We start from the raw sequence: 26,812 nt of genomic DNA, 5'->3' as shown, positions 1-26,812 counted from the left end.
AAGGTTCATTTTACTTTATACGCTGGCATACCAAAATGAACACAAGGGAAAACGTTCTGATGGACTGCATATCCATACGGGGCTGTGAGGCGTGACCAGTCTTAAGGAAAATAATGGACAGGAAGAGAATTGTGACATACGAGGTATTGCTTCTTAGGCATTGCTATGATATTTGTTATTATCTGCATGTGATGTCCGATTGATTTTGTGACAGAGTAATAACAAATATCACACTAATCGAAGTTGAAGCGCTACTAGAATTGTTAGAAGGTAAAGGAATGGTAGGCCTACATCTTCAGTCTTGAGCAGTAATTCATCGTCAGTTCTCTATTTTCTCAAATGGAATACAAATCATGGCAATCTTCAAGTGATGAATATCAACAGAACAATACATAATACAAGGAACAGTGAAATCTAAATATAAATGTCTACAATAATTGGAAGAAATTTGTCTAGGTATACTGCTGTTCTTTTGTGCATTAATGTGCTTAATGTTTTTCTCATTGATGAAGTATTTTATTTTCCATTTCTCAGTATTAAACAAACAGTTCAAAATTATCACTTCTCAATTGAAATGTACAATATGTTTATTTTTCAGGAAACTGGGTGCTGCTACAGTGAGTACTCGTGATAGCACGATGAACCTTGAAAAGGAGAGCTAGTTGACCTGTATTCTACTACACTGATCACAACTGCTTATCAACATAGGGAAGTTTTAACAGCAGAAAAGAATGCTATTGTATCTATTAAATAAATATAAGGATCATATACAACTCTGAACTTAGGCCACTGAAGGATACATTTTCTTTCAAGACATGCATGTCTCTGTCTACCTCCTGCACTTCAATTATTCTGCATCCAAACTATCAAATCATTTTTGATACCTGTAAAGAAATATATTACAAACCGAAAATAAATTCTATTTTGGATTGCTCTCAAATGATTACTGTTACTAAGGAACGAATTCGAGGTTCGAGACGGTAATATTCTCTCTTGGAAGATAGCAGTACGATACAGTAGCTTATACCTCAAATGTTATGGAGGAAGGTTTTTATCTTACAGTTCATCTACCTCATACCTTTTCTTTCATTTTACTTTTCATACAGTATTTGATGGATAAAATGAAAGTTTGAGAGAATTTTGAATTGCTTCTGAATATCTCCAGCTTAAATATTATGAAAAAGGAACCCCATTTTCTATGCAGTGGTTACAGTTATCCACTACCTTGAAAAGATTACTGGTATTGTATTATGCGCTACACTCAACTACACCAATAAATAACATCATACTGTTCTGTAAGCCAATGGCTTTATCCAGGAAATTTGAAAACCTTTCAACTTGCTAATATAATGCATCAAAATTGGGCAAGAAATGCAATGTTCATAGAACAAATGTATGTATCATAAGGCACTCCATTTTCTTGGCTGGGAGTCAGTTATTGAGATAACCAACAGCTGTGGAGTTATAACTTCATGAGCTTGTTTGTCCCTCGAATGTGTTCTAAACACTGATATTTTAGAGATATTTCCTCAGGAAGGGGGTTGGGACATTTATTAGAACTATGACCATACTGTGTTGTATTACTGCATGGTGAAGGAATCTTAGGATGGGAACAGAGTCCATACACGGAATAAGAAAAACCTCATATTGTTTATTGGCTCTCACATGAAATAATTCAATAGCTTACCCTTCCATGTAAACAGTACTGCTGCACACTGCAGGAAGTCTTCAACCCAAGTAACAATATTTCCAGCACTTCAAACTGCATTGTGTATTTGAATGCATTGTTATTTCCCACGATAAATAATATAGCAATGGAAGGATATAAATGATATAATATGCTTGTAATACTGAATTAGTGGTAATGATAATATTTCATCGTAATGGTGATAATAATAAATTAACAGCATTGTTTCCTCATGCTCAAGAAGCAGAATATGTAGGATCCTTTAATGCAAGCAAATCTGTTCATTTTACTTCAAGGTTGCTCATATCAGTAAGCTATGAGTTGTAATATATATTTAGTAATACTCTGTCATATGAGTCATACACTGCACTATTTGGGTGGGGAGGGCTGAAAAATAAATATCAATGGTCATTGAATATTTTATTTGAAAATTGCTTATCTTAACAATGTGTGGGATGCATGGATATGGCATTTACTTCTTTATTGCCCACTCGACTTCAATAACACAACGGGTACACAGATGTAGTAATAATATGGGAGACGTACCATATAGCACAGCCAAGGAATTGAAAAATACAATCAATAAAATAAAATAAAATAAAAATCAATTCCGTTGTAAAATTATAAATTAAAGGAAATATCTATAACAGGACTTTATACTCGGGCGCTCATGATGCATTGAACCTCAAAATAACAATGACTCACACAGTCATAATCAGTTTTATAAAGTTTTATTGGCATTGAAAAAAGCACACACTTCGGACCACGATGAATATAACCGTGGCATTTGAAGGGCGGGCGGCGGGCGGTTTGATTCTCCTGACACGAGGCACGAGGCCAGAATCTGAGGGAAGGGTTTACAGCGAGCTAAACATTCAAACACACCACCAACTAAATCTCACTTATTCGTCAACGTCTTCACTTGGAAAACATGGAAGGAAAAACTCAACTTATTCCAAAGTTAACAATGACTAAAGATAAGATCCAATCTATAGAAACATCCATATGAGAACGCTTCATTTTAGTTTTATTATCATAATATATCTTATTGTTTTGATTCAATTTGACCAAAAGTATGGCCATAAACAAACATTTTGTTTAAATTTATTTTACATAGTATTTCTGGAAAGGGTGTGGGGGCAGGAGGAGGATGTAGTGTGAGATGGATTTTGTTATTCCAATAGTTCTTCTGCCTCAGTATATATTAAAATGTTTTAAATTGCAGTTTACAATAATATTGTGATATATATATTTATATATATATATATATATATATATGTATAGCTGCATCCCAAATTACACCGTACACTCTAAGTGGATCATTGGGATACAACCAATGTTTTGTAGGCAAATGAGAAGAAAGCCAAGTTTAAAGCAATCTAGAGGAAAATCTAGAACCAGTCTATTGCCCAAAGCCAAAAGAGAAGTTAGTAAAATTTATCTGCTAGATCTTGAAAAGTCAACACAGACCTAGCAGAATATAAGATAACATTTTAAATGTGCTTCCCAAACCTCATCTGCTCGCAAAAGATGGAGGGAAAAATTTACATCAGTAGAATTTCAGATTATTAACCCACTCAACAACGTAAAATGACCATTAAGGTACTTTTAAAACTGTCAACAATAAACACTGTCAGGTGAAAAACAAACAATGGTGTCATATTTACATTTTATGTACATGATGCAATACAAAGAAGCGGTTATAAAAATGATCGTTTAGAGTGTAGTTTTAATTGACTCATATTGTAAGAATGAAAGCAAGCTGAATGCTTCACAAGTTCCAGACATTGTTTGTGTAAATACCTTGAGTTTCTGTACGCCACTTTGACTGTGTTATACAGAATGTTTATAAATTCTTTTGATAATAAACTGAATGGTTTGATCCACTGGCTCTAGATGGCATGCTATGCCTACACTTGGGCTATTACATAATATTATGATTTTTACTGCCTGGAATTTATCTGGCTGGGTTGCCTATATAAAGAATGGCTAAATGGAAATCTCTTCATCGTGCTGCTCGAGCTAAATCCTTCCAAAAAAGGCCATATTAATTTGAAACATCTGCCACAATAAAGAATTATCGTTGTTTTAAATGGTTTGATATCACTTATTTATACAACAGTGGATATAGCATGTCCATCAGAAAGAAATCCATGCCAAGCTCTGTTTGTTATCAATGGGAAAATTATAAGCACACCATTAGTTTCATTGTGCTCCACGCATTCATTCACTCTCACACGACTGCTACTTACACAGCGCACTAAATTCAACTCTTGTATCGCCAGAAGCTTTTATTTTATACCTGAAAATAATCTCACTTCTCAGGATATCTACATTTAAAGAGTAAAGAGACGGGAAGAATCAGTTAAAAAATACGTAAATTTAATTTGAAACTAATAAAGAAGATACGATTTTTAGAAACATATATATATATATTTATAATGATTCAAATATATGTATATATAGTATTATAATCTAGTCTGCAGACACAAGGCCCTTATTGCTCTGCCTCTTAACAACCCCATCTATCTATGAGCTTGTAACGCTGGAGGCGGTACATAACGAGGGAGATGGGGTGGCGGGGATATGTCACACATTTGTTATTTATTGATGATTTCATTATTATTCTTATTATTATCATTATTATCAATTATTAATATTATCATCTGTATTATTATTATAATTATTATTGATACAATGCAAGTTAAAGCCATTCCATGTAGAAATACCAAGCTTACTTTAACAACGGTATCCATTCACGTGTATAACCAGCATTCTGAATTGTATGCCAACACCTGTATGGAATATTTACAACTGAAGCATTTTTTTTTAGAATATTGCAATAGGTATAACATGCCAATTTCAAACTAGAAACAGGTATACACTATTCTAATATCTTAATTTTAGTACCATATTTTATCCAACAGTATTTACTAGAAAACTTGTGTAGAATCTGTGTAATATGGAACAATTGCATAACAGGAAACAACACCTTGAGATGCTTAAATTATCAAGTACCATACCAAGCTATATTACTAATATCATCACTTATGTTTTTCGGTTTTAGCTGATACTGGTGCTGGCATATGAGAATTAAAGCATTATTTAAAATTAATCTGATTACAAATCAGATTTAAAAAGTGTCTACCATTGTACAACTCTGAGGTTATGCATGTCTGCTGCTTATGTTAATAGAGACAAGGGAATGTCATAAATATTAATCAACACATATATAAAATTTTCAAACTGTAACAAACATGACTAGTTTCATTTTCCTAAGCTATGCTTATCTAATTTTAAGGGCAATATCAGACTTGTGTATGTCCAACCCTTAAAAAAATCAACAATTCAAAAAATAGATATAAATGATTAACATAATATCTCAGACCTCTTTCTTGGTGGCATCTTACTACTGTTGATGGACGTGCTATAGCCACTTTGGACAGTTTTTGAGTAACTCAGTCGCACGATTTCTTGTGTTGTATCTGTTTTTCAAAAATCAAGACATTCACAACCTGATGAATCTCGTGTATCCACAACACAACACAATGCAGCATTGTGTCTGGCCGTTCTTACATAGAGCATTGAAAGCAGTATGGATATGTATAGTACATCTGAGTCCAATGATCAATGTAGCATACCACGCTACAAGCAAGTTTCCCATTCTACACTGGGATGTCTTAACTAGAATAATGTAATGGGGCAATGAGGGGAAGGACGATCAGGACAGGGCAAACGGACAGAAAACTCTTTGTTGAGGAATGAAGTTGAACGCCATAACTGGTAAAATTTGGAGCTAGGCAAAAAGCTAAATTGAACCCTAAATTAGCTTTCACACAGCCCAAAAATACAAGCACTTAAAACAGTGCTCAAAACTAGTTAGTTTCACAATCAATTATCAACAAGAAATTATCTTGAGTTTTGTAATACCTTACACAATGTTTCTTCAATAAATTAGCCTACAGTGTTTAATTACATAACCTCCGCGTGAGCGATCAAATATCCTCGTAATATAGTATGTTTTACTTAGGTATTGATAATGATAGCTCCACTCGTCCAAAACTAGCTAATAACAAATATCACCAAGGGGGAATTAAAAAAACAACTCCCCTCCAACAACCCGCCCTGACGCAACATGCACGCACGCAGACACGCACTGCACGCACGCAACAAATGACACGTTCTCTTTTCCCAAGCTTCGTTCGGCCTCCGTGCAACAATGAACAGACTAGAACGTTCGATCAGACAATGGCGGAATGAATTGGGCTAACAGTATATAACGACTCGAGACGTGACGAAAGTTCTAGAGGCCTACATGGCGCTACTCAAAATATTCTTCTGCAGTTTTCCAACGACGTGGTCACGTCGCTTCACGCGAAATACAGGTGTGGAAACACTGGAAGTATAAATACATCTACAAGTTACTACAGACTTGCTTTGCCTACAGCTCATCAGCAGGTAAACGAGTTGGAGTATTAGTAATAGTAGTTTCCTTCATGTTATAATATCTAGTTACTTTAGCTTCTCTGTAAAATGATGTGCCCTTCCTCTATATTACTAGCAGAACGAGAGAAATGGTTAAGAAGCAATTATATGGCAGGCTTTGATTTGCGTTGCTTAATTAGTTACTTAATTCGAAATCTATTTAGACTTTATATTGATTCATGTTTTTTTCTTAAAAGTAGTAACATGTTTCTTTAATCTGAAGAAAAGCTGTTTTCTTTAGTTTATACTTTATTGTTTAAATCTTCTTTTGTAAAGTCAGATTTGCTTTCAAGGAAATCCTAACATTACGTCTACTGAGAGGGCTTGATAATATTTCTAAGTGGAAAATATCTACGAGTTATTCTTGTCTTTATAATAGGACGCTGTTGCCAGACTTATGCTAGAACACCACGAGGCTCTGGCACGTTAGTGGGGAGATGTGGCAACTTGGAATAAAGGAACTACAATTGTCGTTATCAGAGTGAGAGAAAGATTCTAAGAGAGTGAGAATGTGAAAGAGAGTACGAGAGAAAGAGAGAAAGAAAATAAATGTTCTCCAGAGGTATTTTTTATCATTTTCTAATATACCAAGATTTGGAATTGCTTACTTTGTGTTGGGATAAAGGTTTGGAGGAGAGGGCAGTATGTTATGTTCTCAACTTGCACTCGGAGCGCGAATCTCACCGCACGTGACACATTCCAAATTGGCTCGATATGCATCTATAGACGCCAAAACGTCTATAATATTAAAAAAATGTAATTGTAATAAAAACTTGATGGCAAGAACAAAATTATTTGAGTTGAGTTTTGAGTTTCCTCCCCACACAACGCACAACTGTGCACGTGTACGAACTCGCCCACTCGAATGTTCGTCCGTCCCTCGTGAGCTGACGTCTTGCATTAGAGGAGCACCGGGAGCAGGGATTGCTGACACAGCGTGATGGCAGGGGGTCAGCGGCGCTCTCCTGTCGGCCAACTACAAGACTTGACAAAACAGCGTCAACGCCTCTTTCGCCTCTTGCACTGGAAACAGAACAGTAAAGTCCATATAGTTATTATCATTTTCCAAAAAATTGTATCTGCAATTTATGGATGGGAGATGAGGAAGGGTATAGGCCAAGTACACAGAAATGTTCCGATCTCCATTGGTTAAATGCTCTTATGTCCATAAATTAAGGGATCTTCAAGATCCGCGGAAAAACATGAGGCACGGCGATAAGGCGTGCATTAAAAGGTGTCCTGGGGCAACAGAATGGCTCATGATACAGTGATACTGGTACAAGGTATACAGTAAAAACGGACATGGCACTGACCGTGTGTGGTGACCCTCCAGACAGAACGTCAATACGAGGGGTGATGACCTCGCATGGCAGTACAGGATGCACAACATGTTCCCGTACTGTGGATTAGGCCGTCCAGCATGGCTTGCAGTAAAGCAACAAGTTGCTAGACCAGCGCGCTTTGGAGGTCACAATGTACCGTGGTGGCGGTGTTAGGGATGCCTAGAGCGTCCCAAGCATGTTAAATCACGGATTCAAGTCCGGGGGAGCGCGCTGGCCACGCTAGACGCATGATATCCTCATGATGCAGGCCAGCTCTGTGTGAGTGGGCATTATCATCAATCAGACGGAATCCAGGTCCTTATGCACCACGGAAAAGTCACATATAGACTACTGTTGCAAGATACCATCACCATAGACCGTACCCGTCATAATACCACTTGGAAACAAATGCTTTGATGAGTGCTCCTAACATGATTCCTCCCCAGAGGAGAACACTGACGCCACTATATCGGTCCTTTCCACAATATTGGCAGGGTTGTAACATGTCTCAGATGAACGGTCGGCAAGACTCATCCTACAGGCTAAACCGCGACTCATCCATGAACAGGTCATTATACCATTGCTCTCCTGTGCAATCACTGTGGGCAAGACACCACAATCGACGATCAGCGCGGTGCCTTTGCATGAAGGGAATGCATCTGTCGGGTCGTCGAACATACACAGCAACCTCTCGAAGCGAAGTAAAACACAGTTTGACGGGAGATGTGTTGCTGAGGGGTCTCTAGTCAGTGCAGGTGCCGTATTGGTTGGATGATTTTGGGCACTTAAAGCAAAACAACGATCCTGACGCTGGATTCTAGCACGTGGTCGACCTTTCCAGTACTGCCGTTGAATGTTTCCTTCCTCTTGGAATCTTCTCCACAGCCGTAAAATGACGCTAAGGGCGACATTCAATCCCCCCCGGTCTACTTCGCGCTGACTGTGGCCAGCCTCTAATCTGCCGATGATCCGGTCACGGGTAATACCATCCAGATGTATTCGCTGTTCCATTTTGTTGTCTACGATTCGAATACTGTGTGCAGAACGCACACGCAGTCAGAACCTCTGTACCCACTAATCAGTATCGTGCTGAGCGCGCTATGTAGGTCACGTGTTTCCTTGTTGACAATCCACAGTTTAAACAAAGCAAAGCAAAGCGAAGTCATCTCCGTACAGGCCATGAAGGCCCTTGGAGGAGTGGAAGGTAAAGGCTTCCACCATTGTTAATCTCGGCACTTGATGTGGTACAGTGGTTGGCTCTACGCCCGGGCGCCTTTGTCCCCAGGAATTAACCTGGTACTCATTTTTGGTGTAGGCTGAGTGAACCTCAGGGCCATTTGCACCTCCGGAAGTGGAAATCTTGTTTCTTAATTTTTACTACTTCCTGACGGGGATTCGAACACACGTCCTTCCGGACGAATCGAGTACGCCTTTACCGCCTCGGCTAGGCAGCCCCTAACCCACAGTTTAGTCCGCACATTATCGCCATGACGCAATGATTTCTCGTGGATCTCGAAGATCCTTAAACTTATGGACATGAGTGTATATAAACACATGTAAACAATTGCCACTGTAATTGGGACTAGAAATCCTGTAGTGCGCAGTAAATAAATAAATCAATCAAATAAATACATATATTTTAAAATCTGCATGTGATACATATATACCATTCTGCGCCTTAACATTGCTATATACATAATACACGCAACTCCCGTGCATGAGACCATTAACATATAGCTCATAAATAAATGGTATAATCACTCACTGCTCACTCACACAAAGCCACGCACACACACAAAGAACTCTCACACACCAGGTTACTTTATACAGTATATAGGCTATACTGCTCTCAATATTGATATACATGGCTTCTTTTTGCCTGTATTTACACATTCAAAGAAAACTGACCCGTTACAAGTTTCGCGTTACAATGCGCAAATATACAGGGTTGAAAAGTGCAAGTGTCCGCCTCTGTTAGTGTGATTAGCTGCCACCTCCGGAGGCCCGGGTTCGATTACCGGCTCTGCACGAAATTTGAAAAGTGGTATGAGGGCTGGAACGGGGTCCACTCAACCTCGGGAGGTCAACTCAGCCATCCTGGAAGTGGTTCTCCGTGGTTTCCCACTTCTCCTCCAGGCAAATGCCGGGATGGTACCTAACTTAAGGCCACGGCCACTTCCTTCCCTCTTCCTTGCCTGTCCCTTCCAATCTTCCCATCCCTCCACAAGGCCCCTGTTCAGCATAGCAGGTGAGGCCGCCTGGGCGAGGTACTGGTCATCCTCCCCAGTTGTATCCCCCGACCCAGAGTCTGAAGCTCCAGGACACTGCCCTTGAGGCGGTAGAAGTGGGATCCCTCGCTGAGTCCGAGGCAAAAACCGACCCTGGATGGTAAACAAAAAATGAAATGGCGTACGGCTTTTAGTGCCGGGATATCCCAGGACGGGTTCGGCTCGCCAGATGCAGGTCTTTTTGATTTGACACCCGTAGGCGACCTGCGCGTCGTGATGAGAATGACATGATAATGATGGAGACGACACAGACACCCAGCCCCCATGCCATTGGAATTAACCAATTAAGGTTAAAATCCCCGACCCGGCCGGGAATCTAACCCGGGACCCTCTGAACCGTTCAGCCAACGAGTCGGACGTCCCATTAGGAAATGTGCCATGTATGACCCCTGAGCGTCGCGGCTAAATGCGGCGTAGTTGAGCATTCTGTCACAGACACCAGTGTCGTGAAGATGGCAACACGTCGCGAGTTAACTGACTTTGAACGTGGGATGATCATCGGCGCACGGCGTATGGGTCATATCATTGCGGAGATTACACGCGAATTCCGAGGTCAACAGTGTCGAGGGTGGATCTTCAATATCGCAGAGAGAATGTTACCACCGCACGGGAAGACCACAGGTGTTTAACAAACTGACATCAGTGACTGCCAGGACGGTAAGGAGGCAACTGTACCGCAAAGGCTTCACCAGCCGACGACCAACTCGTGTCCCTTTGCTGACACCTCGACACAGAGATGAACGACGTGCATGGGCCCGTGAACATCGGCAATGGACCATGGAACAGTGGTATGGTCCGATGAATCTCGATTCCAGTTGTATCGAGCTGATGGGTGCGTGAGAGTGTGGCGTATGCTATGAATCCCGCGTGTCAACAAGGTTGCATCCAGGCGGGATGTGGCTTGGTGCTGACAGGTGCACGTTATGCGGACATTCTTTCAGAACATCTGCATCCCTTTCTGGCCCTAGAGCACTCTGATGGAGATGAAATGAAATGGTGAATGGCTTTTAGTGACGGGAGTGTCCGAGGGCATGTTTGGCTCGCCAGGTGCAGGCCTTTGAATTTAACGCCCGTTGGCGACCTGCGCGTCGTGATGAGGATGAAATGATGTTGAAGACGACACATACACCCAGCCCCCGTGCCAGCGAAATTAAACAATGATAGTTAAAATTCCCGACCTGCCGGGAATCGAACCCGCAACTCCTCTGACTAAAGGCCAGCATGCTAACCATTTAGCAAAGGAGCCGGACCTGATGGAGATGTCATGTTTCCACAGGACAATGCGCCATGTAACCGCTCTGTGTTGGCACGCAGGTGGTTGTAGGAGCACTCCAATGAAGTTACGACCATGGATTAGTCCTCCAGATCCCCCGATCTTAATCCAGACGAGCATTTATAGAATGCTGTCGATGCTGACGTACGTTCCATGAACCCCGCACCAACTACACAAGACCAATTGTGGTAGCAGTGCAAGATATGTGTGTCCAGATCCCTCCAGAACGATTCCAACACCTTGTACTGCTGCCGTTTTGAGGGCTCGCAGAGGAGCAACTCGTTAACAGCATATTCAGTGTCTTCCCATGACTTTCGGCCACTCAGTGTATAACAGTGAAAACTGTAATTAATTGCGTACTGTACAAAAATGGGTACCGGTAAACTCTGTGTTGTATCCAGTCAATATATATCTACCGTCTAAGCAGAAGAGAAATAATAAATTTTTTACAACGTTTGTTACATTGAAAAATACCTGCATTTCTGTTAATTGGAAATAAAAAATAACATTATTCCCTTAATACTCAAATGAACATTCGCCGTTCATCGACCTTCACGCATCCGGGAGATAATAGGTTCGAACCCCATTGTCGGCAGCTCTGAAGATGGTTTTCCGTGGTTTCCCATTTTCACACCAGGCAAATGCTAGGGCTGTACCTTAATTAAGGCCACGACCGCTTCGTTCCCATTCCTAGGCCTTTCCTGTCCCATCGTCGCCATAAGACCTATCTGTGTCAGTGCGACGTAAAGCAAATAGGAATAAAAACGACCTTCACGGCATGTGACTTAAACACAACATTATTATCGCTGAAACGTACACACATATCGCTCGCCCGCCCACTTATTTCTATATGCTGTGTGCCCGCGGGACGAATAGCCCAGTGTGAGCACCTCTGACCTACAGCAATATTATTATTATTATTATTATTATTATTATTATTATTATTATTATTATTATTATTATTATTATTATTATATTAATTAATTAATTTGGATATTTAGTTATTTATCTTAAAGCCGGCCCCGTGGTGTAGGGGCAGCGTGCCTGCCTCTTACCCGGAGGCCCCGGGTTCGATTCCCGGCCAGGTCATGTATGTTTACCTGGACCTGAGGGCTGGTTCGAGGTCCACTCAGCCTACGTGATTAGAATTGAGGAGCTATCTGACGGTGAGACGGCGGCCCCGGTCTAGAAAGCCAAGAATAACGGCCGAGAGGATTCGTCGTGTTGACCATACGACACCTCGTAATCTGCAGGCCTTCGGGCTGAGCAGCGGTCGCTTGGCAGGCCAAGGCCCTTCAAGGGTTGTAGTGCCATGGGGTTTGGTTTGGTTTGGTTTGGTTTAGTTATTTATTTACCATAAATCATACAGAGTTTATGGATGGTCTGGTGAAGAAGGGCAAGCCCCATGTACATGTCACTTGTTGACTAAATTCACTGCCCAATAAGTGTATAGAGACCTAGCGTAGGCTACATTAATAACATAGACGGATTAAATAAAAGCCTTCTCCAAGCAATAACCGCGCGGTTTCGGTCGCGGTAGCTAGCAGCTTGCATACGGGAGATAGTGGATTTGAGCCCCACTGTCGACAGCCGTGAAGATGGTTTTCCATGGTTTCTCACGGTTTCCCATTTTCCCACCAGGCAAATGCTGGGGGTATACCTTAACTAAGGCCACAGTCTCTTCCTTCCAATTCATAGGCCTTTCGTGTCCCATCGTCGCCATAAGACCTATCTGTGTCAGTGCGACGTAAAGCAAATTATTAAAACAAAAATAAAAATCCTTCCATGACCAATGCTTCTCTCCAATATTTCTTTTTCTACCACTTTTCTCACACCTATGGGGTCGCGGGTGCGAACTGCGTCACACATATGTGTGTTTGGCCCTGTTTCACGGCCGGATGCTCTTCCTGACGCTAACCCTATATGGATTTATGTAATCACTATTGCGTGTTTCTGTGGTGGTTGGTAATGTGGTGTGTTGTCTGAAGATGAAGAGGCGAGTGTTGGGATATACACAAACACCCAGTCTCCGAGTCAAAAGATTTCGTCAGAAGCTATTACAATACCTGACCCGGCCGGGAATCGAACCCGGGATCCTCTGAATCGAAGGGCAGTACGCTGACCATTCAGCCAACGAGTAGGAGAAATTCTCCCCAATACTAAAGTGAGAAAATGGGGGCGTGAGTATGTTTTTTCATTAATGTTAGTGAGGTTGTTTCTCTGTGTTAAATGAATTTACATGGTTTCTCTGATTTGGAAATATTTCCTTTTATTCTTGATATGTGGTAGTTTTAGTTCCGTTCCAATGCTTGTGAACCAATTAGACTGACCTATTATTGGAATTAGATTTGGTCTCTTACTGTACAACCTATTTTTAATATAATAATGGCGGGTGGACTCCGGTAAGGCCTGGAGCAGGTCTTTCGGGTTGACGCCTGATAAGCACCCTGCGTATCTTTGAGAATGAGGCCATACCTATGACGCATTTATTATATTAAATGAAGAAATTGTCAATAATATATGTAAATAGCCTACATCTTTACTGATTTTTACAAGAGAGTATTTATCCATTACGTAGCATGCACGTACACAATGAGCCTCCGTGGCTCAGACGGCAGCGCGTTGGCCTCTCACCGCTGAAACCGTGATTCAAATCCCGGTCACCGCTTGTGAGATTTGCGCTGGGCAAAGCGGAGGCGGGACAGGTTTTTCTCCGGGTACTGCGGTTTTCCCTGTCATCATTAATTCCAGCAACACTCTCCATTATCATTTCATGCCATTTATCAGTCATTAATAAATCACCTTGGGAGTGGCGAACCCATTGTAATAACAGCCTATATTTATGTTTCATTCATTAGGTACATCCCTGACCTGGTCAAAGACTGGAAAACAGGTTGCAGGTTTTCACACGTACACGATATATCTTTTCTTCTTATAACACTATTGACATTGAATATGTCGTCCGACTCGTTGGCTGAATGGTCAGCGTACTGGCCTTCGGTTCATAAGGTCCCGGATTCGATTCTCGGCCGGGTTGGGGATTTTAACCTTCATTGGTTAATTCCAATGGACAGGGGGCTGGGTGTTCGTGCTGTCCCCAACATCACTGCAACTCACACACCACACATAACACTATATTCCACCACAATAATACAAATGGCAGATGCCGCCCACCCTCATCGGAGGGTTTGTCTTACAAGGGCTGCACTTGGCTAGAAATAGCCACACGAAATTATTATTGAATATGTCCATTATTTTTCCCCTTCTGTGAACTTTCCAAGAATTGTATAAATTATTAAAAGTACGAACGTGCTTTTAAGGGTTTAGGAGTTTCAGCATTCTAACAACAAAACATGCTAATTGACATGATCGCTGACCGAGAGCGTTCAAATAATGACTTGGATGCTGCATACAGGAAAATCAAGGAAACGTTTGGAGAAAGGAAATCTAGGTGTATGAATATTAAGAGCTCAGATTGAAAGCCACTTCTAGGGAAAGAAGACAAAGCAGAAAGATGGCAGGAGCTTATCCAACAGTTGTATCAAGGTAAAGATGTAAATAATTTGGTACTGGAACATGAAGAGGCTGTTGATGCTGATGAAATGGGAGACCCAATTTTGAGGTCAGAGTTTGACAGAGCTGTGAGTGACCTCAATAGAAACAAGGCACCTGGAATTGATGACATTCCCTCTGAATTACTGACTGCCCTAGGAGAAACCAGCATGGCAAGGTTATTTCATTTAGTGTGTAAGATGTATGAGACAGGAGAAGTCCCATCCGATTTTCGGAAGAATGTTGTTATACCTATTCCCAAGAAAGCCGGTGCTGACAGGTGTGAAAACTACCGCACCATTAGTTTAGTATCTCACGCCTGCAAAATTTTAACACGTATTATTTACAGAAGAATGGAAAAACAAGTAGAAGCTGAGTTGGGAGAAGATCAATTTGGCTTCAGAAGAAATGTAGGCACACGTGAAGCAATACTGACTTTACGCCTGATCTAAGAGGATCGAATCAAGAAGGACAAGTCCACGTACATGGCATTCGTAGATCTAGAAAAGGCATTCGACAATGTTGATTGGACCAAGCTATTTATGATTCTCAAGGTGATAGGGATCAGATACCGAGAACGAAGAATTATCTACAATCTGTATAAAAATCAGTCTACAGTGATAAGAATCGAGGGCTTTGAAAAAGAAGCAGCAATCCAGAAAGGAGTGAGGCAAGGCTGCAGTTTGTCCCCTCTCCTTTTCAATGTTTACATAGAACAGGCAGTAAAGGAAATCAAAGAGAAATTTGGAAATGGAATCACAGTCCAAGGAGAGGAAATCAAAACCTTGAGATTTGCCGATAATATTGTTATTTTATCTGAGACTGCAGACGATCTCGAGAAGTTGCTGAATGGTATGGATGAAGTCTTGCGTAAGGAGTACAAGATGAAAATAAAAAAGTCCAAAACAAAAGTAATGGAGTGCAGTCGAACGAAGGCAGGTGATGTAGGAAATATTAGATTAGGAAATGAAGTCTTAGTTTTTTTTGTTTTTTTGCTAGGGGCTTTACGTCGCACCGACACAGATAGGTCTTATGGCGACGATGGGATAGGAAAGGCCTAGGAGTTGGAAGGAAGCGGCCGTGGCCTTAATTAAGGTACAGCCCCAGCATTTGCCTGGTGTGAAAATGGGAAACCACGGAAAACAATCTTCAGGGCTGCCGATAGTGGGATTCGAACCTACTATCTCCCGGATGCAAGCTCACAGCCGCGTGCCTCTACGCGCACGGCCAACTCGCCCGGTAAATGAAGTCTTAAAGGAAGTAGATGAATATTGTTACTTGGGTAGTAAAATAACTAACGATGGCAGAAGTAAGGAGGACATAAAATGCAGACTAGCACAAGCAAGGAAGAGCTTTCTTAAGAAAATAAATTTGCTCACTTCAAACATTGATATCGGAATTAGAAAGATGTTTTTGAAGACTTTCGTGTGGAGCGTGGCATTGTATGGAAGTGAAACATGGACGATAACTAGCTCAGAAAGAAAGAGAATAGAAGCTTTTGAAATGTGGTGTTACAGAAGAATGCTGAAGGTGAGATGGATAGATCGAATCACGAATGAAGAGATACTGAATCGAATTGGTGAGAGGAGATCGATTTGGCTAAATTTGACGAAAATAAGAGATAGAATGATAGGACACATCTTAAGACACCCAGGACTTGTTCAGTTGGTTTTTGAAGGAAGTGTAGGTGGTAAGAACGGTAGGGGTAGACCAAGGTATGAATATGACAAGCAGATTAGAGCAGATGTAGGATGCAATAGTTACGTAGAAATGAAAAGGTTAGCGCAGGATAGAGTGGCATGGAGAGCTGCATCAAACCAGTCTATGGACTGATGACTCAAACAACAACATATTGACCGTACATGGCTTTGCTGGCGAGACCTAGTGTATACAGTGCACGATGTCTTCTGGTATGGGCTGGAGCAATTTTGTTACTTTGATCTGTCTTAGTCTTTCCCTCGGCTTAGACAAGTGACTGAGATATGAGCGACACTAGTAATGCCATTCTTTACGCAGACAGTCCCTGTTATGAATTGTGTGAAAATGTTGCTCATAGGGTCGGTTGGTGCATGCATTTCAGTGGGCTTGGCAGACTGATATGTAACAACAACGTGAGGAAAGAAACGAGGAACTACCTCACTCCTCATTTCCCTAGTACGCCTCTTCAACGATGCCTGGGCCATCTATGACATCTGATAGTGGAGCTGTTGAGGATCCAACCCGCCTTCGGGCTTGGAACTGAACATACATACACACATACATGCAGACATTGACCCTACTGTCAGAATAGAGACGGGTAAACATCAGCTCGCAGAAATTCATGAAGAGAAGTGTCTAATATAACACTCCACCAATGCACACAACCAAGCAAAATATAAATTCATTAACATCCATTGAAATATTCGTATAAGTTAAGGGGCAGTCAAATAAAAACCGAACACCCTCCATAACACGCATTCCACGCGAAAGCTGGCAACACTGTTGGTCCCTGTCGATACTACCATTGCCGTGGTAGAATAACTGCATAGTGACAACTCACAGGTGTACGCAGTTGTTAGATTATGTCATTGTCAGTGCGCGGACTGGTCTAGTGTGTTCGTCCAGGTGTAGAAATGGTGGCAAACAAAGGAGTGTGGTTCGTTTTCTGGTGGCGCAGCGCTATTAAGACACTTTTTGGAAACTGCGACTGGCCATAAATTCAAAACGCCCTGGAATGGTGTCGGACGGAGTCGACCTGTTGCATGATAATGTTCGCCTCTATACTTCCAATCTGGTGAAGGCTACGCTTCAGCGATTTGTTTGGGAAGCACCTCAACATCCTCCGTACAGCCCGGACCTTTCACATTGTGATTTTCACATTTTTGGCGGCCCAAAGAAAGACATTCGTGGACGTCGGTTTCATTCGGAAGAGAAAATGCAAGAGTGAGTGTGGTTGTGGATCCGTCAGCGACTTACCTTTTTCAACAAAACTGGAATTGATCATCTCGTCTCCCAGTGGGGTAAATGCATTAACGTTTTTCGTAATTACTTTTGAATGAAACCATTCCATGGTCACGTTGTAGCGGGTGTTCGGTTTTCATCTGGCTGCGAATTATAATACAGGAGTTTTAATGAATGGAGCTAGAAGGATGATATAAATGAGAAACATCAATTTCTATAAAAATGTTGGGCTGATATATACTTTTATTAATTAAGTAAAGCCATTCCCAGTGAAAAATTATCTTAGTATCCTTAGGAACCATTCATATAGATAATGTAGAATTTGTGAACATTGTATCCTACAAAAGAAACTTAATGGAATTTATTGCTGTTTGAGTATAATTTCAGTATCACTAATGATGGCTTTAACCCTTAAATGTGCAATGTATCATATCCTTCAAATATTCTTCTCATTCCGAAAGTAATGCATAATAACCAGATTTTTATATTGCCCAATTCAAAGAGAAATAAAACATAAATAATTTTCAATTTTTTTCATGTATGCAAAACTGTGCAAATAGCTACAGAGGCCAATATCACGCTTCAGTCTTACGGAATGTCCATGTTCATAACATTTTAATGCTGACTTAATCAAAACAGACGTATATTTGATAATAAACATGTTTTACAATTTTACAGCACTTCAGATTAACTTTACATTCGGCCATTCAAATCTAATATCGTGTTGACAACGAAGATAAGCAATAGAAGGCTACATTAAAACAAATATTGTTACCGAGAGAGTTTGGCAGTGCAGTTAGGGGCGCGCAGCTGTGAGCTTGCATTCGGGAGATAGTGGGTTCGAACTCCACTGCCGGCAGCCCTGAATGGCCGCTTCCTTTCCACTCCTAGCCCTTTCCTATCCCATCGTCGCCATAAAAACTAAGAGCTGCCACCCCTGGAGACCCGGGTTCAATTCCTGGCTCTGAAATTTGAAATGTGGTACGAGGGCTGGAATGGGGTCCACTCAGCCTCGGAAGGTCAATTGAGTAGACGGGGGTTCGATTTCTAACTCAGACATCCTCGAAGTGGTTTTCCGTAGTTTCCCTGTTCTTCTTCTGGCAAATGTCGGAATGGTACCTAACTTAAGGCCACGGCCGCTTCCTTCCCTCTTCCTTGCCTATCCCTTCCAATCTTCCATCCGCCACAAGGACCCTGTTCAACATAGCAGATGAGGCCACCTTGGTGAGGTACTGGCCCTCCTTCCCAGTTTTATCCTTCGACCAAGTGTCTCACACTACAGAACACTGCCCTTGAGGCGGTAGAGATGGGATCCCTCGCTGAGTCCGGGGGATTAAACGACCCTGGAGGGTAAATAAATTAATGAATTAAAGATTAAAATATATTTGCAATGTGTTCAGCTCTTTGACTGGGTGGTCCCTGTAGTGAACTACGATTCAGACGGTCCAGCGTTCGATTGCCGGCCAGGCTGATGTGTTACGTTGAATCTTGTTAATTCTTCAGGTAAGGGGATTCAGAATTTTTGTATTGTGTTAATACAGATGTCTTCATTTACACATAACACACCGCGCTACTAACTACCGCAGGAACGTACCGACGGCCTAGTTCTAATACCATGCATCTGGCAATGCTGTTCCTGTCCATTATTATCCTTAAGACTGGTCACACCTCCCACCCATATATGGATATGCAGTACCAGTAGCGGCGATTAGGGAGGGCGACGGGTGGGCAATCCCCCGCTCCCCGCTCCACTTTGTGGAGAAAAAAATAAATTTGTATTCCATTTTAGCCACCTAAAACTAGGAATTGTTAAAAATAAAAATGTATACAAACCTTATTATTTATTACCTAATTCATTGCTTTGTTTTAAATACTAAAAGAATAGTTATCGGAAATACGCGCAAAATGTCATTCGACGCCAACTAACCGATTTTTCAGCGCCACAGCAGGTAGCGGAGACACGCGCAGCAGCGTGTAGAAGCGCGATGACTATGTGATGGCACAAAGCCTTAGTTGCGCACATCTGTAACTGAGGAGTGTCTGTTCAAAAGGTGCTATTTACACTTTAAGAAAGTTGTGGGAAAAGCGCAAGGAACGTGAAATAAATGGCACATGGAACATACCCAAGATCGTGTTTGGTACAACTTTTAAGGAATTACATCTTCCTGGTCTAGATTGCTCATGACAATCGATAATATTCAACTACTGTGAAATGAAATGTCGTATGGCTTTTTTTAGTTCGGCTCGCCAGGTGCAGGTCTTTCTATTTGACACCCGTAGGTGACCTGCGCGTCGTGATGAAGATGAAATGATGATGAGGACATTGGAATTAACCAATTAAGGTTAAAATCCCCTACCCGGCCGGGAATCGAACCCGGGACCCTCTGAACCGAAGGCCAGTACGCTGACCGTTCAGCCAACGAGTCGGACTTCAACTACCGTAATGCCTGTGGACTAAATACTGATCCATTTTTTGGAAGTGGAAATAGCATCTTTTGAACAGACGGCCCTCAGTTGTTCCTTTTGTGAATGTTTTATAGTATAGTATTGACTAAAATTCTCCAAAAAATCTGTTATTACCGCAGTTAAATTGGTAAACTCTCAAGTTTACTTCTCCATCGAAATTCGCTCAGAGAGCATCAAAAACTTACCATTTTGTAGCTATTTAGTTTCAGATTTTTGTCTACTCCCTATATTGTTCGTTTTCTGTACATTTCTGTGCCGCTCTCCCTCCCCCGTCCCCAACCTCTAATGTCCTATCGCCGCTACTGTGCAGTAGACCACAACAATTTTGGTTGTGTTCATTTTCCTACACGTGCGTGCAAAGACAATGAACCTTAAATACATTATTCTATTCTGCAGGAGTGTGTAAATACGTCGCACAAACAACATTCCTACCGTACGGTAGGGTAAGGTTCATTTTCCTTTACATATCAGCGTAGGAAAATAAACCCAGCGAAAATTGTTGTGTTGGACTGCATATTCGTATGTGGCCGGGAGGCGTGACCAGTCTTAAGGGAAATAACGGTTAAGAACAGTATTGTCTGATACGTGGTATTAAAACTAGGCCGTCGATATAATGGTTGAATGCATCCCTTCTGATAAGCCTGGCGTCAGAAACGACATCAGGCCTTTTAGTTACACCAGGTTCACATGTACGACATAGTTCACACTCATGATCCCGCCAGGCATAGCCTACTTGTAATATGTGTGGGTGGAATGTGTGCTGCCATACGGGGTAACAAAATAATAGATCTGTAAAGACCCACTCTTTCTAACAATCACTGTTTTCTCCACGCTACCCACTTCAACGTCGCAGTTATGTCCTTGGTAAATGTTCCCTGCCACTTTCTTCTACGCAGAAGCGTACTCACTTCTAACTATTAGGGACAGACAGCCTTCTACACAGGCTTTCAATATGCGGAAAAACTTCTCTTATGTGCAATTCACTGGGAACACACATTTCTAAACCGAGCTCGATAGCTGCAGTCGCTTAAGTGCGGCCAGTATCCAGTAATCGGGAGATAGTGGGTTCGAGCCCCACTGTCGGCAGCCCTGAAGATGGTTTTCCGTGGTTTCCCATTTTCACACCAGGCAAATGCCGGGGCTGTACCTTAATTAAAGCCACGGCCGCTTCCTTCCAATTCCTAGGCCGTTCCTATCCCATCGTCGCCATAAGACATATCTGTGTCGGTGCGACGTAAAGCAAATAGCAAAACAAAAAAAAAAAACAAAAAACAAAAAACAAAAATTCTAGCAACTTGAAGTGCAAAGTGCACGCTGAGGAAATTAGATGCAAGGCTTTTAGGATACTACTATTCTTCCATCGTAGTCTTCAAGGGTCCATAAGCCATGCACTCGCCTCCCTGCCTGGCATTCCACCAGTAAGGAAAACATGAGAAAGTTAACCACTGTCCAACATCGTGCAGAGTAACTCATTTACAGACATGGCAATCAAGTTGCAACTAAAGCATTAACGGCGTATGTAACCAAATAGACCTACTATTTCTTCGAAATCTCTGGCTGGCACTGTTAAACTGTCCCCTTTCACCGCCTACAGCTATCATATCGCTCAGTCCGTAGAGCACAAAGTGTCTCTCTCTCTCCTCCTTCGCTAGAACAACAGCATAACTATCCGAGTTTTACAATCACTTTTCTTTTTTTTCTTTTTTTTTTTTGCTATTTGCTTTACGTCGCACCGACACGGATAAGTCTTATAGCGACGATGGGATAGGAAAGGCCTAGGAGTGGGAAGGAAGCGGCCGTGGCCGTAACTGAGGTACAACCCAAGCATTTACCTGGTGTAAAAATGGGAAACTATCTTCAGGGCTGCCGAGAGTGGGGTTCGAACCCACTATCTCCCGGATGCAAGCTCACAGCTGCGCGATCCTAACCGCAAGCCCAACTCACTCAGTAATCACTCTGTTCGACTCTAGAATAACCTTCCTCGTGTAATAAAGGGCGTTCCTCTACGACAAATTTGCCGCAAAGTAAAGAATCTGAAGGACCGTAAAACACTTGTAAATCGAATGTAGGTTAATGCAAAAAGAGATGCAATTATCATATACCGGATTCTAGATTTCCTTTCATTAAAAATATTATGGTGTTCATGAATACATTTTTGATATGATAAACTCTACTTCAAGCTCCTTCCTTCTGAAATAGAATTCTCGTGCCATTTTACCTTCTCGATTTTCATGTAGTAAAGTTAGTAAAAATGCAGGGAGGGAAATACGCGCCTAAATACGAAAATCGTGAGTGAAATGTCAGATTACAACAACTGTAATTGAAGATTTCAAACCGAGCTCGATAGCTGTAGTCGCTTAAGTGCGGCCAGTATCCAGTATTCGGGAGATAGTAGGTTCGAATCCCACTGTCGGCAGCCCTGAAAATGGTTTTCCGTGGTTTCCTATTTTCACACCAGGCAAATACTGGGGCTGTACCTTAATTAAGGCCACGGCCGCTTCCTTTCCACTTCTAGCCCTTCCCTGTCCCATCGTCGCCATAAGATCTATCTGGGTTGGTGCGACGTAAAGCAACTAGCAAAAAAAAAAAAAAAAATGAAGATTTCAAGTGATTAAAGGATAGTTATTACCCATAGATCATAGCATTTTACCGATTCTTACATGTGCTACTCACAATATTTTTGTGGGTCATTTTATTCTATGAGTAGTATGTAGGCCTACCTTTCTAATAATTTGGCTCCCATTTACAATTCTGGTTCCCCGTGGTTACTCACAATTTGTGAACTGATATCGTCTTGGAATATACCTATATTATGTAATATTAATCCCTGAATGCACGGTCAACCATTACTTGAACTGTACTCATTGTCTCAAAATTTTACTATATATTCATTGAAATTGTATACAGGTAATTGATTACAGAAGGCACAATTCTGCTACACTCACATCAAGGCTCACGAGAAAATAACTTATCTGCCGCCTATCAGGGCAGCCTCTGAAAGAGGATCAAACGGGACGAAGTCATCGTTTAACAACGAAGGATTTATCTGATAAAGGAAGCAATAAATCTCATTGTGAAATTTCGTCGTCGACTATAGCTCATTGCGCTGAGACACTGGTTACAGTGATCACTAGTCTCATCAAAGGGGATTTTATGCATTTTACTTATTTAAGACTTCAAGAAAATATTGGAATGGTACCGTTCTATCCATCTAACGCACCCACTTCTCCCACACCGTTTCGCTAGATTGGATCAGTGCATTGGTGGATTTAGGATATTGACTCATTAGATCCTTTATCCTAAGTTTTCCATGAGTGAAAATTCTTTAGAAATTTTTCTTCTTTTTCTGCCACATTTCCCACAACCTGGAGGGGTTGCGTGTTCAATCTCTGTCGCACACGTGGAGCTGGCCCAGTTTTTCGGCTGGAAGTCTTTTCTGACGCAGTCCTGCTATGTTAACGAAGAGGACTGTATTAAGACGAACATAAATACACAGGTCCGCCTCTGTGGTGTAGTGGTTAGCGTGATTAGCTGCCACTCTAAGAGGTCCGGGTTCGATTCCCAGCTCTGCCACGAAATTTGAAAAGTGGTACGAGGGCTGGAACGGGGTCCACTCAGCCTCGGGAGGTCAACTGAGAAGAGGTGGGTTCGATTCCCACCTCAGCCATCCTGGAAGTGGTTTTCCGTGGTTTCCCACTTCTCCTCCAGGCAAATGCCGGGATGGTACCTAACTTAAGGCCACGGCCGCTTCCTTCCCACTTCCTTGTCTATCCCTTCCAAACTTCCCATCCCCCCACAAGGCCCCTGTTCAGCATAGCAGGTGAGGCCGCCTGGGCGAGGTACTAGTCATCCTCCCCAGTTGTATCCTCCGACCCAGAGTCTGAAGCTCCAGAACACTGCCCTTGGGCGGTAGAGGTGGGATCCCTCGCTGAGCCCGAGGGAAAAGCCGAACCTGGAGGGTAAACAGATTACGATACGATACTATAAATACACAGACCCAAGCCAGAGGAATTAACCAGATATGGTTAAAATCCTCAACCCAGCTGGGAATCGAATCCGGTACTCTCTAAATCAAATACTTCTTTGTTGACTATTTAGGTAATTAGTTGGACTGAGAATTCTTTAGTATTAAATGAGGAAAAATACAACATGAAGGAGGATTAATGTGAGTGTGAGCTGAACATGGCAAGAAGTAGACAGGGGCGTAGCCAGGAGGGAGGGGCGGTTAATGGGGTTTATAAACCCCCCAAGTGGAATTTCTACAAAAATAAACAGAAACTGGCAATAAGCATAAACCAAACAACCACACAGAGACATAATTGTAAAACTAACAGATCTGTTGAATCTTTCTTCTAAGAGCCTAGAAAATTTGGATTTTATATTGTAAACTGAGTCCGCCTCTGTGGTGTAGTGGTTAGTGTGATTAGCTGCCACCCCCTGGAGGCCCGGTTTCGATTCCTGGCTCTGCCACGAAATTTGAAAAGTGGTACGAGGACTGGAACGGGGTTCACTCAGCCTCGGGAGGTCAACTGAGTAGTGGAGTGTTCGATTCCCACCTCAGCCATGCTGAAAGTGGTTTTCCGTGGTTTCCCACTTCTCCTCCAGGCAAATGCCGGGATAGTACCTAACTTAAGGTCACGGCCACTTCCTTCCCTCTTCCTTGTCTATTCCTTCCAATCTTGCCCCCCCCCCCCTGCAAGGCCCCTGTTCAGCATAGCAGGTGAGGCCACCTGGGTGAGGTACTGGTCATCCTCCCCAGTTGTATCCCCCGACCCAGAGTCTGAAGCTCCACTGCCCTTGAGGCGGTAGAGGTGGGATCCCTCGCTGAGTCCGAGGCAAAAACCGACCCTGGAGGGTAAACAGTTTAAGAAGAAGAAGACGAAGAAGAAGAAGAAGAAGAAGAAGAAGAAGAAGAACTGAACATACCATTCGCTGTAAAACTGTTGACTTTGATCAAATTGTTCTTGTTCTGTATTTAAATGTAAGATTTTATAGCGTACTGCAATCTGAATATCAACATAATTCACTTATATCAGTCTCTTGATAATGACAAGTCATGCATGCGCGCACATGTACAAGCACTTTCGTTATGTTCTATCAGCATTTTGTAACTATATCCCCACCCTCATCGTCCGATCCTGGCTACACTAATGGAAGTACGATATGGATGTACAGAGTGATACGTGCCCTTTTAGAACAAGCCAGGGTTAATCGTACCGGTAGTCGGTACAACGGATTTCATGCCGGGCTGAGTGGCGTGGACGGTAGAGGCATTGGACTCCGGACCCAAACTTGGCAGGTTCGATCCTAGCTCAGTCTGGTGGTATTTGAGGATGCTCAAATACATCAGCCTCTTGTAGGTACATTTACTGGCTAGTGAAAGAGCTCCTGCGAAACAAAATGCCTGCACCTCAATGTCTCCGAAAACCGTCGATAGTAATTAGTGGGACGTAAAAGCATTATTATTATTATTATTATTATTATTATTATTATTATTATTATTATTATTATTATTATTATTATTATTATTATTATTATTGCTATGCATTTCTTTCGAGCCACTGTGGTTCAGGCGGCAGCGCGCCGGCCTCTCACCACTAGATTCCGTGGTTCAAATCCGAAACTCCACTTGTGATTCGTGCAGGACAAAGCGGAGGCGGAACAGGTTTTTCTCCGGGTACTTCGGTTTTCCCTGTCATCATTCGTTCCAGAAATACTCTCCAGTAACATTTTATTTCATCTGTCAATCTTGAGTCATTGCTCCAGAGAAATGCGACAGTCTTCGGCAGCCGGCACAATTCCTATCCTCTGTGAGCTTGCATGCGGGAGACAGTGTGTTCGAGCTCCACTGTCGGCAGCCCTGAAGATGGTTTTCCATGGTTTCCTGTTTTCACACCAGGCAAAAGCTGGGGCTGTACCTTAAATAAGTCCACGGCCGCTTCCTTCCTACTACTAGGCCTTTCCTATCCAATCGTCACCATTAGACCTATCTGTGTCGGTGCGACGTAAAGCCAATTCTAATTCCTATCCTCGCCGCTAGATGGGGTCTTCATTCATTCCATCTCTGACCCGGTCGGATTACTGGAAACAGGCTGTGGATTTTCATTTTCACAATGGATTTCACTTTCGTTCATATTGCTTGATTGCACAAGTTTGTAATTACAGTTTTTGTTCTTCCTTAAATGTATTACGTTGTGAAAAAGTTGATCTTATCCTATCCTTAACTTGAGCCCGTTTCCTTTTTGGGTTTGAATTTGGTCGCCTGTTCGGTGCTTAGCCACTCAAGGGGTGGTTCCATATAACTTTGTTCTTCAAGGATGATATACAGAGAGATATGGTTTGTGTAGTTTTTTTTTGCAAGTTGCTTTACGTCGCACCGACATAGATAGGTCTTATGGCGACGATGGGACAAGCAAGGGCTAGGAGTGGGAAGGAAGCGTCCGTGGCCTTAATTAAGGTACAGCCCCAGCATTTGCCTGGTGTGAAAACGGGGAAACCACGGAAAACCATTTTCAGGGCTGCCGACAGTGGGGTTCGAACCTACTATCTCCCGAATACTGGATACTGGCCGCACTTAAGCGACTGCTGCTATCGAGCTCGGTGTGTAGAAGTTTTAACTATCAGATTTGTTCAGTTACAATTAATAGAAAATAATTCATCTAAAGTATGAAACATGAGGATGGAAAAACACATTCATGCATGACTCTTACAGTATTTCGGACCACAGACTAATCCCGTCATTATTGTTGTTACAAACTAATTGTCCTTGAATACTTGCAATACCTCACGTTTGTTACTA

The 26,812-nt window shown here is 42.1% G+C and overlaps 1 protein-coding gene across 1 annotated transcript in view; it reads right to left on the bottom strand.

Moving 5' to 3' along the window:
- Positions 1-420: 420 nt before the first annotated feature.
- The window catches only part of Sh (Potassium voltage-gated channel protein Shaker), a 719,812-nt gene continuing 693,420 nt past the window's right edge, over positions 421-26,812 (bottom strand). Inside the window, exon 9 of the mRNA XM_068225948.1 lies at positions 421-7,195. The gene's annotated coding sequence lies outside the window, so the exon portion shown is untranslated. The remainder of the gene's footprint in view (positions 7,196-26,812) is intronic.

This window comes from Anabrus simplex, chromosome 2 (genome assembly GCF_040414725.1).
Source record: "Anabrus simplex isolate iqAnaSimp1 chromosome 2, ASM4041472v1, whole genome shotgun sequence".
NCBI classification, from domain to species: Eukaryota; Metazoa; Arthropoda; class Insecta; order Orthoptera; family Tettigoniidae; genus Anabrus; species Anabrus simplex.
Note: the sequence above shows the minus strand (reverse complement) of the source record. Positions and strands in the feature narration are given on the sequence as shown.